General features: G+C 41.5%; 1 long non-coding RNA gene across 1 annotated transcript; it reads left to right on the top strand.

Moving 5' to 3' along the window:
• The first annotated feature begins 291 nt into the window (after positions 1-291).
• Positions 292-4,206, top strand: LOC134462577 (uncharacterized). Its single transcript, XR_010037550.1, has 3 exons — positions 292-548; positions 3,215-3,419; positions 3,833-4,206. It is a non-coding gene; the product is annotated as an uncharacterized LOC134462577 (long non-coding RNA).
• The last annotated feature ends 11,738 nt before the right edge of the window (positions 4,207-15,944 follow it).

Raw genomic sequence — 15,944 nt, forward strand, 5'->3', positions numbered from 1 at the left:
TAGGCTACAATCATATTATAGAAGGGACAGTCAGGCGTCACAGCGCGACTCACATAGGGTAGCTGTGGTACCGCAAAGCATTCCTGATGGCGGAAATTAATGCAAATGCATGCAAATCCGGGCACTCACATCCGGCAGCCTACTTACATTGGGTTGCTACAGTGGCAAAGAGAGCTGTCGGCATCGTTGTGGCACGGTCGAAATGGCTACAATAACACTTCCGCTCGTAACTTCCTGTTCAAATCTTTTGTCAAAATAAAAGTCACGAATAGCTTGGTGATTACATTAGTTTTACCACAACCGTAAATGCTGCTGACTATTGCATATAATGAAAATCAAAATGATGCATTTCGATTTTCCTTTCATGCAATGTGCACTATTTACAATTGTGGTAGAACTAATGTAATTAAAAAGCTATTCGTGACTTGTATTGTGAGTTGAACAGGAAAGTGAGAACAAAGGCGTTGTTGTAGCCATTTTGGCCATGCTACAACGATGCAGACAGCTCTCTTTGTCACTCCTACAACGTGCTTGTTCAAACAACACATGTAAGTACTTTATTTTGCACAATTCGTCTTATATGTAGTGTATTTCATGCGGGTAGTTCATATATAAATTTTAGTAGCTTAGAAATTCCAATTAAAACGAAGTAGTTTGGATAATGGCTGAGCAAACACTTGGTGCAACTCAGCTACAGTAATTAATGGTTCTTCATTTAACAGCTATGATACAAACCCCAACTCCGATGAAGTTGGGACGTTTGGTAAACAGTGAATAAAATCAAAATGCTATCATTTTCAAAACATTCAACCTATTCATTAGATGGAGAATAGTGAAAAGACAACATATTAAGTGTTAAAACCGAGAAAAAATATTGTTTTGGGGGACATATGTACTCATTTCTAGTTTGATAAATCCAACACGTCTCAAAAGAGTTGGGACGGGGATCAGTGAAATTTAGTAAACATCCAAATAAGATAAAACAACAAAGAAGAACATTTCAAAATGAATTGTACTGACGGACAATATAGGTGTCCAGGTATAAGATCATCACAGAGAGGCTGAGTCACTCAGAATTAAAGATGCAAAGGGAATAATTACCATAGTTATTACATACATTTTTGAATTCCCTTCGATTTATCACGATTGAGTGTATATAAGACATATTTTTGTTAGTAAAATCATTGTATAGGTTCATGACATCATGAAATATATATTGGCTGTAGTCTCACTCTAGCACTCCAGGAATTAGAGCTATTGAAAATTGACCATATTAAGAATGCTTAATGCATGAAAATGATACAGGAGTGTAACATTCTCCTAAGCACCTGAGCTCACTTGAAATAGACCCAGAAGACATGGGAAACTGTCCTTTGCTTACAGAAGTCAGCAGAAGTTGTAGAAGTCCATTCTTTTTGACAATAATAGAGCATTGCACATCCTGTGCTATAGTGAAAATGGACCATCCAACTTGTGTTAGTGCTAGCTTCAAAAGTCAGCCTCCATGATGGCATGCGGGTGCAGTAGTGCATTGGTTAAGATGTTCTCACTCATTAAATTAAGTTAAATACAGTGCTGAATGGTATAAATGGGTTTTAAACAGCATGAAAAGCCACTCATGCATTATATTTTTAAGGGAGATCTTCGATTACTGCCACATAGTAAGGTCAAATTGCATTCTCTACTATGTTTTAACAGTTTGGCTCCATCATAAGGACCAGCAGGTGATAAAATGGTGGGTTTTTGGTCAAGAGCTGTCACACTGTAAGCACTACAGAAAGGAAAACATTACAAAACATGACAAGGAATTCACCCACCATTCAAGCTGGTGAAATCATGTCCAAGATAGGAATTAACACTGTTTTTTATATAAAATCATCTCATAGGTTAATGTATTTAACGGTTAAGTGTTGAATTTTGTTTTGTTTTTAGTCTTCCTCGACATATGCTGCCATTTATTGTCCCCGTCCCAACTCTTTTGAGACGTGTTGGATTTATCAAATTAGAAATTAGTACATATGTCCCCCAAAATAATATTTTTTCTCGGTTTTAACACTTAATATGTTGTCTTTTCACTATTCTCCATCTAATGAATAGATTAAATGTTTTGAAAATGATAGCATTTTGATTTTATTCACTGTTTACCAAACGTCCCAACTTCATCGGAGTTGGGGTTTGTACATGTTTTGTAGGTTTATGTGTTCGTTTATCAATTTCACAAAAATGATTCAGTAAAATACAAGAAAGACAATATGCTGCTGTGGTGTTTCCAGATCTCTGTTTTTAGCCCAGTGAGGCCAATAGAAATTGCTAGAAATGAAATCTATGTCGTTCCATTATCTCAACCTGTAGTGCACATCCCAGCAAAAAAAAATAAAATAAAATAACATGTTTGAAGAGGTGTCTTGCCATGCCTTACCATTGAAATGCAATACTGTATTTAAGCCCCTAGTGGTCACTTTTGGTAGCATAATTTGACAAACCAGTAGCAAATAAGAACACTACCAGCCAGTGGAATAGAACTGACATAACTCCTCTCCAATGGACTTGTGACTTCTATGTGTGCCTGTGGAGTGGAGTTGAGAGGAGTGAATTTCTGCTAGATCTACTAGAGCAGCATAGTGACATAATCGTACACTTTGGCATAAAAGCATGGAATTTGGCAAATCACTCTAAGGGTCACTTTTTTGAATAAAAAAGCTGGCCACACAAAATTGTAATATAGCCGGCATTTTTCAAGATATCTGCCACTGCTATTAAAGGGTTATAAAACCCTTTACTTTGGTTAAAAATGTAAATGGCTGAAATATTCTCTACGGGTCACTTTTTAGAAAAAAAAATGCTGGCCTCACTTAAAGTCAATATGGCACCCATTTTCAAGATGGCCGTCTCTGCTACTAATGGTTACTGTAAAAGCCACTTACTTTGGTATAAAGACATGTAATTTAGCTGAAATACTCTCTAAGGGTCACACTTCAGGGAAAAAAATCACTGGGCACAAGAAAATTCAGTATGGCGGCCATTTCACAAGATGTAGATGTAGTGTCCTAAACTCCATACACTTTTTCTTTAGAAATGATATTGGCAGAATTTGCCAGTAATAGTTTAATGTGAATGGGGTTATACTGTCTTTACGAGGGAATTTTAGACTACAGTGCTGTGTTGTCTACTGACCATATGTTTAATTATTTTTTTATATTCTGCCTTTGGTCAGTTTCTTTCAGGTTTTGTGCTTTAGGCAGAGTGACATGATGCAGGATGGAGTTGCGAAGAGTTCCAGGACACGGTCAAAGATGGCTGGAACAGTCGGATGGATTTGCAATCATGCAATAAAGGCCCACATGAGACGCCATGGTCAAATGGTTGGAGATCGTTGAGAGTTTGCAGCTATTGATGAAAGTTGTTGTAATAATAGCAAGGTGAGCCTCCCAACGCCCCCTTCTCTTCATCATGAGCCTCCCAACACCTACTTGACCTCATCATAAGCCTGCAAACGCCCCACTTAGTATTTAAAAAATTAAGTAGACGAATGCCCCCTAAAGGCAACTAAGCACCGCAGCCATCTCAACCTCCCCTGGGGGGCTGGAGAGGTACCACTGTGAAGCAGTACAGCAACATGTTGTTGGACCACCTTAAGCTTTGATGAGGTCACCCATGGTGCTGCATATTTTCAAAAAGCTTGCAGGTCAAGCTGCATGGATTTTATCTGACATTGTTCCCTTCTCCTTTTAATATCTGTTCATCATTTTGGTCAGTTTTGTACTGTTTTATGTGCTTTTTAAGTAAAATGTACTTACTTACTCACTTACTTTACTCTCTTGTGTATTTACAGTATCACCACAGAAGGGCCGGTGCAACATGGCGACGGAAAAAGTGGGTATTAAAAATATTAGGAGTAGGTGACCGCCAGAAACATCCTGTCTTGTGGCTGGTGTGGTTAAACACGTGCGTCCGGGAACCACAGTCATCAGTGACCAATGGGGCACTTACAGGAGTGCGTTGGCTGCGACAGGCTACAGGCACTTCACAGTGAACCACTGTCAGTAGTTTGCGGATCCAAACACCTTGCACGCCTCCCAGTATGTCAACCCCAGCTTTCTCTGTGGACCATGCAACTTGGACTTTCCGAGTTTCATATTCTCTCTCTCTCTCTCTCTCTCTCTCTCTCTCTCTCTCTCTCTCTCTCTCTCTCTCGATAAATGTATGTAAGCCTGTGGTATGTTATTGTGTGATCCCTTGTTAAACATTTTTGCTTATTAAAATTTGTACACAAACTGGTGTTTTTATTGATAATGTTAGTTAATCAGAAGTTCTTCTCTGAGTACATAGTAACACATTCTGAATATCACTTCTTCATGCATTAGCTAATGCTATAGTAGTCATTATCACGTCATGACCGCAGAATAAGGGGCAAAGATTCAGTAGTTAAGCGTAAAATCTTTTGTGAGTATATATTAACACACTTGGAATATCTCTTCTTTATACATTAGCTAATGCCATAGTCATCATGACTTATATTATGACTCCAAAGATGTTGTTAAATAATACATTAATTAATCATTACTTAGATATGACCTCATACAGAAAAATATTACTTGTGTGGTGCTGGTTACAAGATCATCTTAGACGAAGGCCTACCCAATAATACCCCCCCCCCCCCTCCCCTTTCAACAAGCAGACCTTGACACATGGGACATAATATGATATAGCTTGTATATTAATATTACAAATGACTGCGGCTGGTCACAAGAATGTGAAGTGGGAAATGATCTCTGGCCAGAGTGGCAAAACATTGCACCAGGGACTGTGTGTCCAGAAGAGGCGGCTTCTAGGCCACAGCCAGCAGGTGAACGATATGAAGGTTGCAAGCACCCCTCCACGTTTCAAACAATGCAGAGCCAACGGTGCCCTATCGCAACATCTTCCTGGCACAGTGGTGTCACGCAGCCTACGTGAGTCAACTATCTTGAGAAACGACTGGATTTTGATAAGGCAGGATTTTTAGCATGGGATTCATTTCCAGTATAATTTTGCACTTTAAATTTACCTTTCATCCACCATGTTAACTTTACTTCTACTCAACATCTGCTGCATGCATAAGGTCGGCCAAGTCTATCAATTAATTCCACGTCCAGGTCGAATTCTTGTATGATAAGGAACGATCTGGCAGTGTTAATACAGAATATATTAACACTTGGACACATAATATATTAACAGCAGTGTTATCAGCAGTATTAATACATGGTATATTAACACTTGGAACTCACACCATGAATTCACCTTTGATTTGCACAATTAGTTAATAGTGGGTCATTATGATTCCAAGCAGGACTCCATTCTCATTACTAGTATACTAACCATCAATGCATACATAGGTCATGTGTTAATTAACTATAAATCATACATTACTTCCAACATAATTCCAATAGTATTCATGTATCCTTATTGTAAAGTGTTACCGATATTTCAGGATTTCTGTGTTCCTTAATGACAATTTCATCTCTTATCTTACACATTTAACAGTACACATCATTTTGAGCAATAATACAACTGTAAATGGGGCACACACCCACTATCAGAGCTAGTCAGAGTACATGTGATGCATTGTAGAAATGACAAGTCTCTCAAAGAGCCAAAAGCTGTCTGGCGAATCTGTAAGTGACAAAATAGTTTTAGGCTAATCCTTGGCTTCTTGAAGGTTTTCAGGCTCCCAAAAGTGAGAATAGGCCAGCTTTTCAGACACATTATAAGATATTTATGATAATAACATAACATCATGATATAATGTGGCATTGTGTGTATTTTAGTCAGTTTAGGAAAAGGGGAAAGGGGGAACACGACATAGGGTATTTTTCCCATCATTAAAAGAAATAGGTCAAATGTAGTCAAATTTAAGGGATTTATACAAAACTTAACAAACTCTTTAAGTTTAACTGAAGTACACTTGAATGTACTTTGTCACCATCAAACTTTGTTGCTATCACTATTTCTTTGTATTATTGTTCAAAACGATGTGTATAGCCGGGCTGTTACGTCTGAAAAACACTTTTTATTACTTTGGTAAGGTTATTACATTGGTGGGCAGTTATTACGTTGGTGGTTGTTACACTTCCCACCAATGTAATAATTCCCTGCCAACGTAATTGTTATTACGTTGGCAGGAAGCTGTGTATTACATTGGCAGGAGGCAAGAATTATTACGTTGACAGGAAATTATTACGTTGGCCGGGCTATTACGTTTGAAAGGCAAACTTTTTTATTACGTTGGCAGGGTTATTATGTTGGTGGGAAGTTATTACGTTGGTGGGTGTTACACCCCACCCGCGCCGGCGATTGGTCATTGTTTATTTTTGGTCCTGGAAATTCAGTACAAGGTTTTGGAAAAGTCATGGAAAAGTCATGGAAAAAAATTTTGAGAAAAAGTGTATGAACCCTGTATTCAGTGACAAACCCTAACTTAAGTTTCACATGTGAGATAAAATTAATCAATGGCACCAATGGTGAATGTGCCAATCTTCATGCTTTTTGGTACTTGCAAATTGCTTCCTATCGCGACACTTTGTGGATACCAGGCCCTCATACAGACTTCATGAATACTATTTCTGACCAATTGAGCAGAAACATCAAAATGAGGTTTGCAGGGCTCTGGCAGTGCTTTTCCTGTGCCACCTGCCCCAAGGAAGGAGATGGTGATCCCGCTGCTGAGTTTTAAAACCGCCCTATGGTCTCCTCCACGTCCCCTGGTGTACTGGCATCTCGTCCATGCTCTGGACACTGTGCTTCTTGCCACAGCACACATTGATGTACCATCTTAGACTAATGACACTAGCTGAGCAAATTCAGTGGGTGATAGACACCAACTCATGGTAACTCCAGAGGTGGGGCCAAGTGACAAAGAAACATGTGACGCTGAAACAGCCAGAAAGGATGGACATTTTCATCAAATAACCTCCCCCCACACACACACTTTTAAGAGAATGGGTTTTGTCAGCTGTTAAATTAGAGATTGGTAGGGATGATGGCTTTTGACTTTCAGGACACCATCAATAATGACCTTTTAAACGCAAGCATGCGGCTGTGTGACAGGATGACCTGGTGCCATTTTAGACTGTAAAATCTACTTATACTGCATCTGGATCAAAGTCATAAGTTTATAGCAGACCTTTTCGAAATAACATGTGATACATGAGTATCATAGAGCAGAGGTGCCCAACCTTTTTTAAATCGAGATTTACTTATGAAGTTGATTTACTTATGAAGTACTTATAAGTTACTTATGATGGTGTGTCGCGATCTACCAAGTCAAATTTAAGAGTGTCAAAGTATGAAAATGTAACATCACAGTGATTAGGATCAAAATGATTTCCACTACTATCGCTGTATCTTTTCAGTGTGTTTTAAAAATGTGTTGAATATGTTTAGAAAGCAAGGCAGCACTAAGAGTCCTATGCAGAAATAATTTAATTGAAAGTCCTACACCACTGAAATAATAAAAAAAATCTCAACATTTGTTAGGCCTATAGTAAAATATGCTGAAGCTTTATTGAGTGCCTATGATGGTACAAATTAAAAATGTCTCAAGAATTCAAAAAATGGACGAATAGCAGTGAAGTGCTATCCTCGCGCACAATCCTACGTACTTCTGCCAAGAGACTTGGCTCCGCACTACGTCTGGTACCTGCTTTCTGTGGAGTGATGTTGAGTGGCAGGATTTGACCGGTGTTCTGACAAACGGTCCTAAATTGTAATTTTATCCGGTAGGATGTTCTGTCAGACATGTCTGTTAAACGGTCCTACCTCGCCTAGGTAGATGTCAGACATGTTTGTTCGACAACAAGATTTTTCTGAAAAATTCCTTCCCGCTTCCTGCAATCACGTCAGATCAAACAACCTCCAGTATTATGGGGTGGTCAGAACCAGGCTAGTGAAGTGCATTTTACTTTTTAGGGGGAAGGGGGGGATCATTGGGTCAGTTAACACATGTTCAAAGGGTGACAACTCCTTGAAGAAGGTTTGTTTTTTCAGCTCTGTCAGATATGGTAGCATAGCATGGGCTTTTTTGTGATGTAGCCCCTTAATGCGCGCCGTACCTCCAGTGGCACGCTGTAATAGTCATTGAAATGTACCTACCATAGCACTACAATACTATGACACAACACAGGCCCTTTAGTAATGCACCACGACTTGGTCATTACCATACTGGTAACAACAAATGTATAAAGCCGCATCTTAAGGGGTTAAGCCAATCGTTTTTTTGTTTTTTTTGTTTTTTCGAAGAATGGGAGCAAGAAGCAGCGTAACTGCAGCCTCTTACTGCAGATGAGGTCGCCAGCGGGCCTACTCACTATTTGCTGAAAATACTCAACTACATCATAACAACATTGCTATGACAGTACAGAGAGCCTTAAAGGGGTATGCCACTATTTTGGGGCTTAATACAGTTAAAATCGTTGGCCAGGGTTTATAAAGGTGGTAAAGTGTCTTATTTTTCATGTTAAGCGTTGTCTTGCTTTAAGACAAGTTAAAAGAGGGAATATGTCGCTAAGCTAGTGAAAGTCAATGGATCCGTGTAGCATTGTAGCATGCTACATGGATGCATTGACTTTCACTAGCTTAGCGACATGCTCCCTCTTTTAACTTGTCTTAAAGCAAGACAATGGCTTACATGAAAAATAAGACACTTTATCACCTTTATAAACCCTGGCCAACGATTTTAACTGTATTAAGCCCCAAAATAGTGGCATACCCCTTTAAGTTACAGATTACAATTTTGGTGACTGTAAGGTTATAACATAGGCTCTGTGTTAAGTGAATTCCATACATTTCCACTTCCAAACACTTCCATTACGTGCTTACCAACGTACAGTGCAAGCCGTTACCAACATTTGGACATACTTGCATCTCGCCACGTCATTACGCATTGTTGCATAAATGTCCTTTTATTCATCCTATGTTGCATATTTACACGGATTTCCAAATTCATAATCCACACAGTCACTTCCTGATCCTGATGCTATTCCCTCATTCTGTGTCCCCCTGGGACTTGTCTTAACAAGGCCGACAGGCGGACAACAGATGCATCCCTCCAACCACCCCCCCCCCCAAAAAAAAAAACGCCCCGCTGGCCTCTTCCTACACTGTCAACGCACCCCCCCACAACACACACACACACACACACACACCCGAGGATGTGCTTTTTGATTATTGGTCATAGCTTATTGCCCATGGAAACTCCAAATAATGTGGCAGGCAGCGAAATGACGAGACAAGGCTTTATATTTAGCAGTTTAGGCCAGTGTTTCTCAACAGGGGTGCCGGGGCACCCTGGGGTGCCGCGGGCCCACCTCAGGGGTGCCGCAGAAACGTGGTTGATAAATAAATTATGTAATATAATACATATTTGTCTAAATTGATAAAGTTAATGCTAGTCAGTGGAATCTTTCATCTGCCATTTACGCACAATAAAGTAAAAATAGGTCGCCCCAGTCAGCTGTAACTTCGAACGTAGGTCGTGTGACGTCTCCAAATGTGTTACCTTTCTAAGCTTGTGTGGTATCGGATGCAATGCCATGTTACGGCTTATTGGTTTGGGATGCCTTGAAAATGTTCATGAATTGAAAGGGTGCCTCGCCTAAAAAAAGGTTGAGAAAGACTGGCTTAGGCTATAATAAGACCATCATGCTAATTCTAATTTCTAACATCATTCTAATTTCAAATTTCACATAGATCAAGTGGCTAGGCCTACATTACAAATTACTAGATATTATTAGTAGGTAGGTTATTTATCAACCTTTAGTAGGCTATCACGCCATTTCAGCATCATGCGCATGTGGGAAAGAAACTAAACATCGCCAAATAGCCTAATAAATAAGTAAAACCGTTTGGGTGAATCATGCGCTTATGGGTTCACCCTTCGGGTGAATTACGCGCTTAATTTTCAATGCCAGCTTTTCACCGTCAAGGCACAAAGCAGTGAGCTTCAGTGGCAGAGTTTATCCAATTCATACGACTGCAAACCAATTAGCTACGAATCAAAAGACGCATTCTGTCCCGTGCTCTCTCTGAGCGCAAGGGAAAGCACCTGTGGGGTCCACGTTTAGAGGAAGAGCTGTCGCGCTGCTGGTCGCCTGTCAACTTATTACGGTTCCATGTCGTGGAGCGTTATGCAATGCAAACGCCCCTCTATCCGAGCACAAACATCTGTGTGAAATACACTGAATGTTCGGTTAACCCACCGAAAGGGCATCAAAACAGCAACAGACGGAAATAACTCTTTTGTGGTCTTTATTTTCTTTGATTCTTTCGATTTTAGTTGCACCACAGTCTTTAGGTTATAGAATAAACCTGAAATCACAAAATAAGGCCAAAATGGCCAAATGAATGCTACAGTGCAAGAATATATACACAGAAGTATGTGGCTGAAAGTACACAACATTGTATAAATAACAAGCATTTCATTCCCATATTGCATACAAGTTGAAATATAAATAACACACAAATGCACAAGTTACCAATTACACTCATCCCAGACTACATACAACATATCAATTAGGAGAGCTCCACATTTACATTTTCTTTAAATAAAGAGTGCATAATACAATTGCTGCACAGCCCATTTAACTAGTCACAGCATAGTAAACACTTTCACACATTTGTAAGTTTAAGTACCCAACAATTGCATGTCTCCAAACAATGTGTAGCAACCAAGCTGCCTTAATGAACACCAGCAACCTATATTTCAGTCTACAAGATAATAGTTTACTCCATTATCAAACTTTACTTAGGCTACTCAATTAAAGCCATGAACGCATTTATCAGTAAGAACATCAAGTAAACACATTTACCAGCGCAGAGTAGTCAGTTACTGTTTACAGGCAGCAGAAAGTACAAACGGGAGATTACCTAAAGGGCCGTACACACACGTCGCTGCTAGTTACTCGCTCAGCGAATGAACTCAATAGAATGTCAATGTGTCCCAGCGAGACTCGCAGGCGAGTAGGCGAGTACTGTACAAGCGATGCGATGTGGGCGGATTCCGAGTTGAAAATATTTTATCTTCGAGCGAGGCGAGTAAGCGAGTAACCAATTGGAATGCAGAGTTCGGTACTTCTCGCCTGTTCATTGGCAGTTAAAGCCGCGGGAACTTTCAGCGAACGTTCCATGAAAGAGTGGCGAGTAGGCGAGCAAGCGAAAGCTAGCTTTGTGTGTGTACGCCGCTTTACAGACTACATTACCCAGAATCCATTGCGCTACCGCAAGACGGGCTGCTAAGTTGCTACAAACATTGCTGGAGTTTACTTGCTCAACGGAGCGATTGTTGGATTACCAAATGCGTGATGTGACTACAGTTAACCTTACAGCCAACTTTGCATGAGTTTAAGCACGAGTCATACAATTAAAAGGCAGTTTTAGTGGGATTTAGGAGAGAGCTTACCAGTGGTGTGTTGCTGTCATGATTGAAGTGGCTTACAGGAACTTTGGATCTCGCGCTGATTTAAAGCGCATGTGCAAGTCTAATTGGACGCTAACCAAACAAGAACAGCATTGGCTTGAAACGCAACAGCTGGCTACATGAGAGCTAGACAACACTGACGAGGGAGTGCGCATGACGGACTGTTCAGTGGTGGCGGGTAGTTTGAGTCTGAAGTGGCGTTTGACATTTCCATTCACTGTTTCCCCCCTTCTTTGTTTTTGTTTTCTTTTTTGATTTGTTAGAGTAGTTAGAGGCTGTGAGTAGTAAAGTTCGGTAAGAATACCGGCCGACGGCCTGTATAGGTCCGGTATACGGTATCCTTGCGAATTTTTCTGCCATGGCGGGGAGTCAGAGTGGGCAAGGGGATGAGCATGTTAGTATGGATGGTATTCAGGAGGATGATGGTAGTTGGAATTTGAGGAGGAATGGTCCTGACCTGAAAAGGTCTAGACCCAGGTCTGCGTCTGAGGGAAGTGGGGATGGCGGGGAGAGGTGCTCTTTTGTGGTTGTGAGGTTTGACGGTGAGGGTGTCAAAAATGTGGATCCATTGAAGTTGACTGCTGCTCTTAAAAATCAGGTGGGGTTGATAAAGAATGCCAGAGTGCTGGACGATGGTAATTTGTTGATTGGGTGTATCTCTGAGGAACAGGTTGTGAAAGCTGAACGACTGCAGACTGTTGGGAAGACGAAGGTGGTGAGAGTGGTTAGAGTTGGTACTGAAGGGTGCAAAGGGGTGATTTCTGGAATCCCTGTGACAATGCAAATGGGTGAGTTGGTTAAGGGATTGAGGGAAAAATGTGGAGATGTTTTGAGTGCAAAGCGTTTGACAAGGGGTGCTGAGAAAATAGACACGGAGTGTGTTTTGATTCATTTCAGTTCTAGAGATCTGCCCACTGAGCTGTATTTAGGATATGTGCGGTACAGAGTGAGAGAATTCATGCATAAGCCTTTGCGATGTTTTAAGTGTCAGAAGTTTGGTCACGCTGCCAAGGCTTGTAAAGGAGTTCAAACGTGTGCGAAATGTGGGGGTGCGCATGAATATGGGAAGTGTGGAGTGGGGACGAAACCTAAATGCTGTCATTGTGGAGGGGCGCATAGCGCTGCGTTTCGGGGATGTGAAGTTATGAGACGGGAGACGATTATCCATAACGTGAAAGTAAAGGACAAAGTGTCCTATGCTGAAGCTGCCAGGAGGTTGGGTCTTTCTAGGCACGATGGTAGACCTATTGTGAGTGGGGAAGCAACTGCAGTCGTAGATAAGGAGGTGAGGCGTGCACCTGTTAAAGTACAGGAATACAGCTGGAAGGAGAAAAGAGACCTGGTAATATTTATTGCAGGGGTGATCAATGCAACAGCGGAAGTGAGGTCTAAGACTGAGAGAATTCAAATTATCACGAAGGCAGCGACTCAGCACCTGGGTATGGTTGGTTTAAAGTGGGAAGAGGTGAGAGATGGTCTCTGTGTGGTACCGTCCAGCCAAGATAGCGGATGATTATTCTTCAATGGAACGCAAGGAGTTTGCTGGCGAATGGACAGGAATTTAAAAAGTTTGTAAATGATATGTGTGTGAAACCAGACGTGATTTGTATCCAAGAAACGTGGCTTCAGCCAAGGTTTGATTTTGTTTTGTTTAATTATGTTGCTGTTAGGAGGGACAGAGTGGGAGGGAGTGGTGGGGGCTGTGCTACCTTTGTAAAGCAGGGAATACCATATAGGGCTCTGGGTGTAGGTCAGGAGCAGGAATATGTGGTGGTGGAAGTCTGGGTGGATTCAAGAAGCCTAGTAATTATTAATTATTACAACCCTTGTAAACGTTTAGTCCTGACTGATTTGGAGAATATAGAAGGGCAGGATGGGAGGAATGTGTTGTGGGCTGGGGATTTTAATGCACACAGTTCATTATGGGGAGGAGAAAGTACTGATAGCAATGGTCAGACTATAGAAGATCTGCTGAGTGAGAAGAATTTAGTTTGTTTAAATGATGGTAAGGGAACTAGATTTGATGTTAAAACGGGGCGTGAGTCAGCACTGGATCTTACGCTCTCTTCAACTAGGTTGGCCCCTTTGTGTTCCTGGGAAGTTCATGATAGTGGTATTGGGAGTGATCATTACCCTGTTGTCTGTACAATAGATATTGATGTCAGACTGCGCTCAGGAGTGAGACCAGGAAGGTGGGTCTTTCAGAAGGCAGACTGGGAGAGGTTTAGTGAAGTTAGTGACCTGTTCCTCAGGTCAGTTCCAAACACAGATAATGTTGAGGAAAATGAAGCAGAGGTGCGACGGAGGATTTATATGGCTGCGATGGAAGCTATCCCTAAAAGCTCAGGAAAACTGTATAGGGTTGCAGTCCCATGGTGGAACGAGGAATGTGAGGCGGCTGTGAAAGTTAGAAACAGGGCCTTTAGGAAGTTGAAGCATTCACATAATTTTCAGCATTTTATTGATTATAAGCAGGCCCATGCAGTGGTCAGGAGGGTCATTAGGCAAAGGAAAAGGAATTACTGGAGGGATTACTGTAGCTCCATAGGAAGTACTGTGGAAATAAATGATGTGTGGAGTATGATTAGAAAAATGGAAGGTAACAGGAGAGAGTGGAACTATCCCATTCTGTCAGATGGTGGTCAGCTGGCAGTCACTGATGTGGAAAAGGCGGAAATGATTGTGACAACCTTGAGTAAGGTCCACAGCACTGATAATCTCTCAGAGGAGGAAAGACGGGGTAGAGAGGAGACTATGCGTGAATTTGGTGGGGTTATACAAAAGAAGAACAAATCAGAGGATACATTTAATGTCCCTTTCACTTTATCAGAATTAAAGAATGCTTTGGAATCATGTAGAAAGTCAGCCCCTGGACAGGACGAAATTTCTTACCAAATGTTGTCTCATTTGAGTGATGAGGGATTGCAGGTACTCTTGGCTCTGTATAATAGGGTGTGGGACGAGGGTCTCATTCCAGCAGGTTGGAAAGAAGCTGTCATAGTGCCCATCAGAAAGCCAGGGAAAGATGCAAGTAAACCTGTAAATTACCGCCCAATTGCATTAACTTCACAGATGGGTAAACTAATGGAGAAACTAGTCAATGGTAGGCTGATGCACTTTGTTGAGGAAAAGGGGTTGCTGACAAGATTTCAGAGTGGTTTTAGGAAGGGGCGAAATACAATTGACTCCATTATATGTCTTGAACATGAAATCAGGAAAGCCCAGGTTAATAAAGAAACTGTTGTAGCAGTGTTCTTGGATGTTGAAAAGGCGTATGACATGCTTTGGGTGGAGGGACTTTTGATTAAGTTGCACCTGCTGGGAGTTGGAGGAAATATTTTTAATTGGGTGATGGAGTTTTTGAAGAACAGGAGTATTCAAGTGAAGATTGGGGCGGACATATCACGAAAATGTGCTGTAGAGAATGGAACGCCGCAAGGCAGTGTGGTCAGCCCCTTACTCTTCAACATAATGATCAATGATGTATTTTCCACTGTACAACATGATATTGGACAATCTCTGTTTGCGGACGATGGTGCTTTATGGAAGAGGGGTAAAAATGTGCGGTATACTGTGAAAAAGGTTCAGGAGGCTTTGACCCTTGTGGAGGACTGGGGAAGGAGGTGGGGTTTTAGGTTCTCTGTTGAAAAGACAAAATCAGTGTTTTTTACAAGAAAGAGAGTCTGTGAAGACAGTGACCTATATCTATATGGCCGTCCAGTGGAAAAGGTCTCCTCTTTTAAGTTCCTGGGAGTACTTTTTGATGTCAAGCTTACATGGCGGGCTCATGTGTCAAGGGTGGTGGATAAATGCAAGAATGTCTTGAATCTGATGAGGTGTCTGGCTGGGAGGGAGTGGGGAGCAGATTTGGCCTCTCTTAAACTGATATACATATACCTAATAAGGGCAAGGATTGACTATGGGAGCCTGGTGTATGCTTCTGCGTCAAATACAGTACTGGCTAGACTGGATGTTCTTCAAGCAGCGGCATTGAGATTGTGTGCAGGTGCTGTGAGGTCTTCTCCAGTTTGTTCCTCGCAAGTTTTGACGGGAGAAATGCCTCTGAGCTTGAGGAGACGAGCTTTCCCAACTTTCAGTGTTTATTTGTGTTAAAAATGTGTCTTTCGAAATGCCTATCGTCGGAAAATATGTCGGAACGCACGTACAGTCGGCAACAGCTGTTGCAGATAAGAATGGACAACTTAAGCAACGTATTGGATGTACCAACGAAGACTCTGGAAGAACTAGGAATTCTGCGGCGGCATAGGACTACATCAGACCCGTCTGCATCGCCTACATGCCGACACCGAAAGCGATGCTCCAGAATTAGGAAAAGGGGCAAACGAGGTGGCATCGAGACACGGCTTGCAGCCAACCCAACTCGTCCAGCAATACCATCAATTCTCTTGGCAAACGTCAGATCTCTGGACAATAAGATGGATGACATACGGCTACTAAGATCAGCGAACAAAATCGTGAGGAACTGCTGCGT

Source organism: Engraulis encrasicolus, chromosome 14 (assembly GCF_034702125.1).
Source record: "Engraulis encrasicolus isolate BLACKSEA-1 chromosome 14, IST_EnEncr_1.0, whole genome shotgun sequence".
Lineage (NCBI taxonomy): Eukaryota > Metazoa > Chordata > Actinopteri > Clupeiformes > Engraulidae > Engraulis > Engraulis encrasicolus.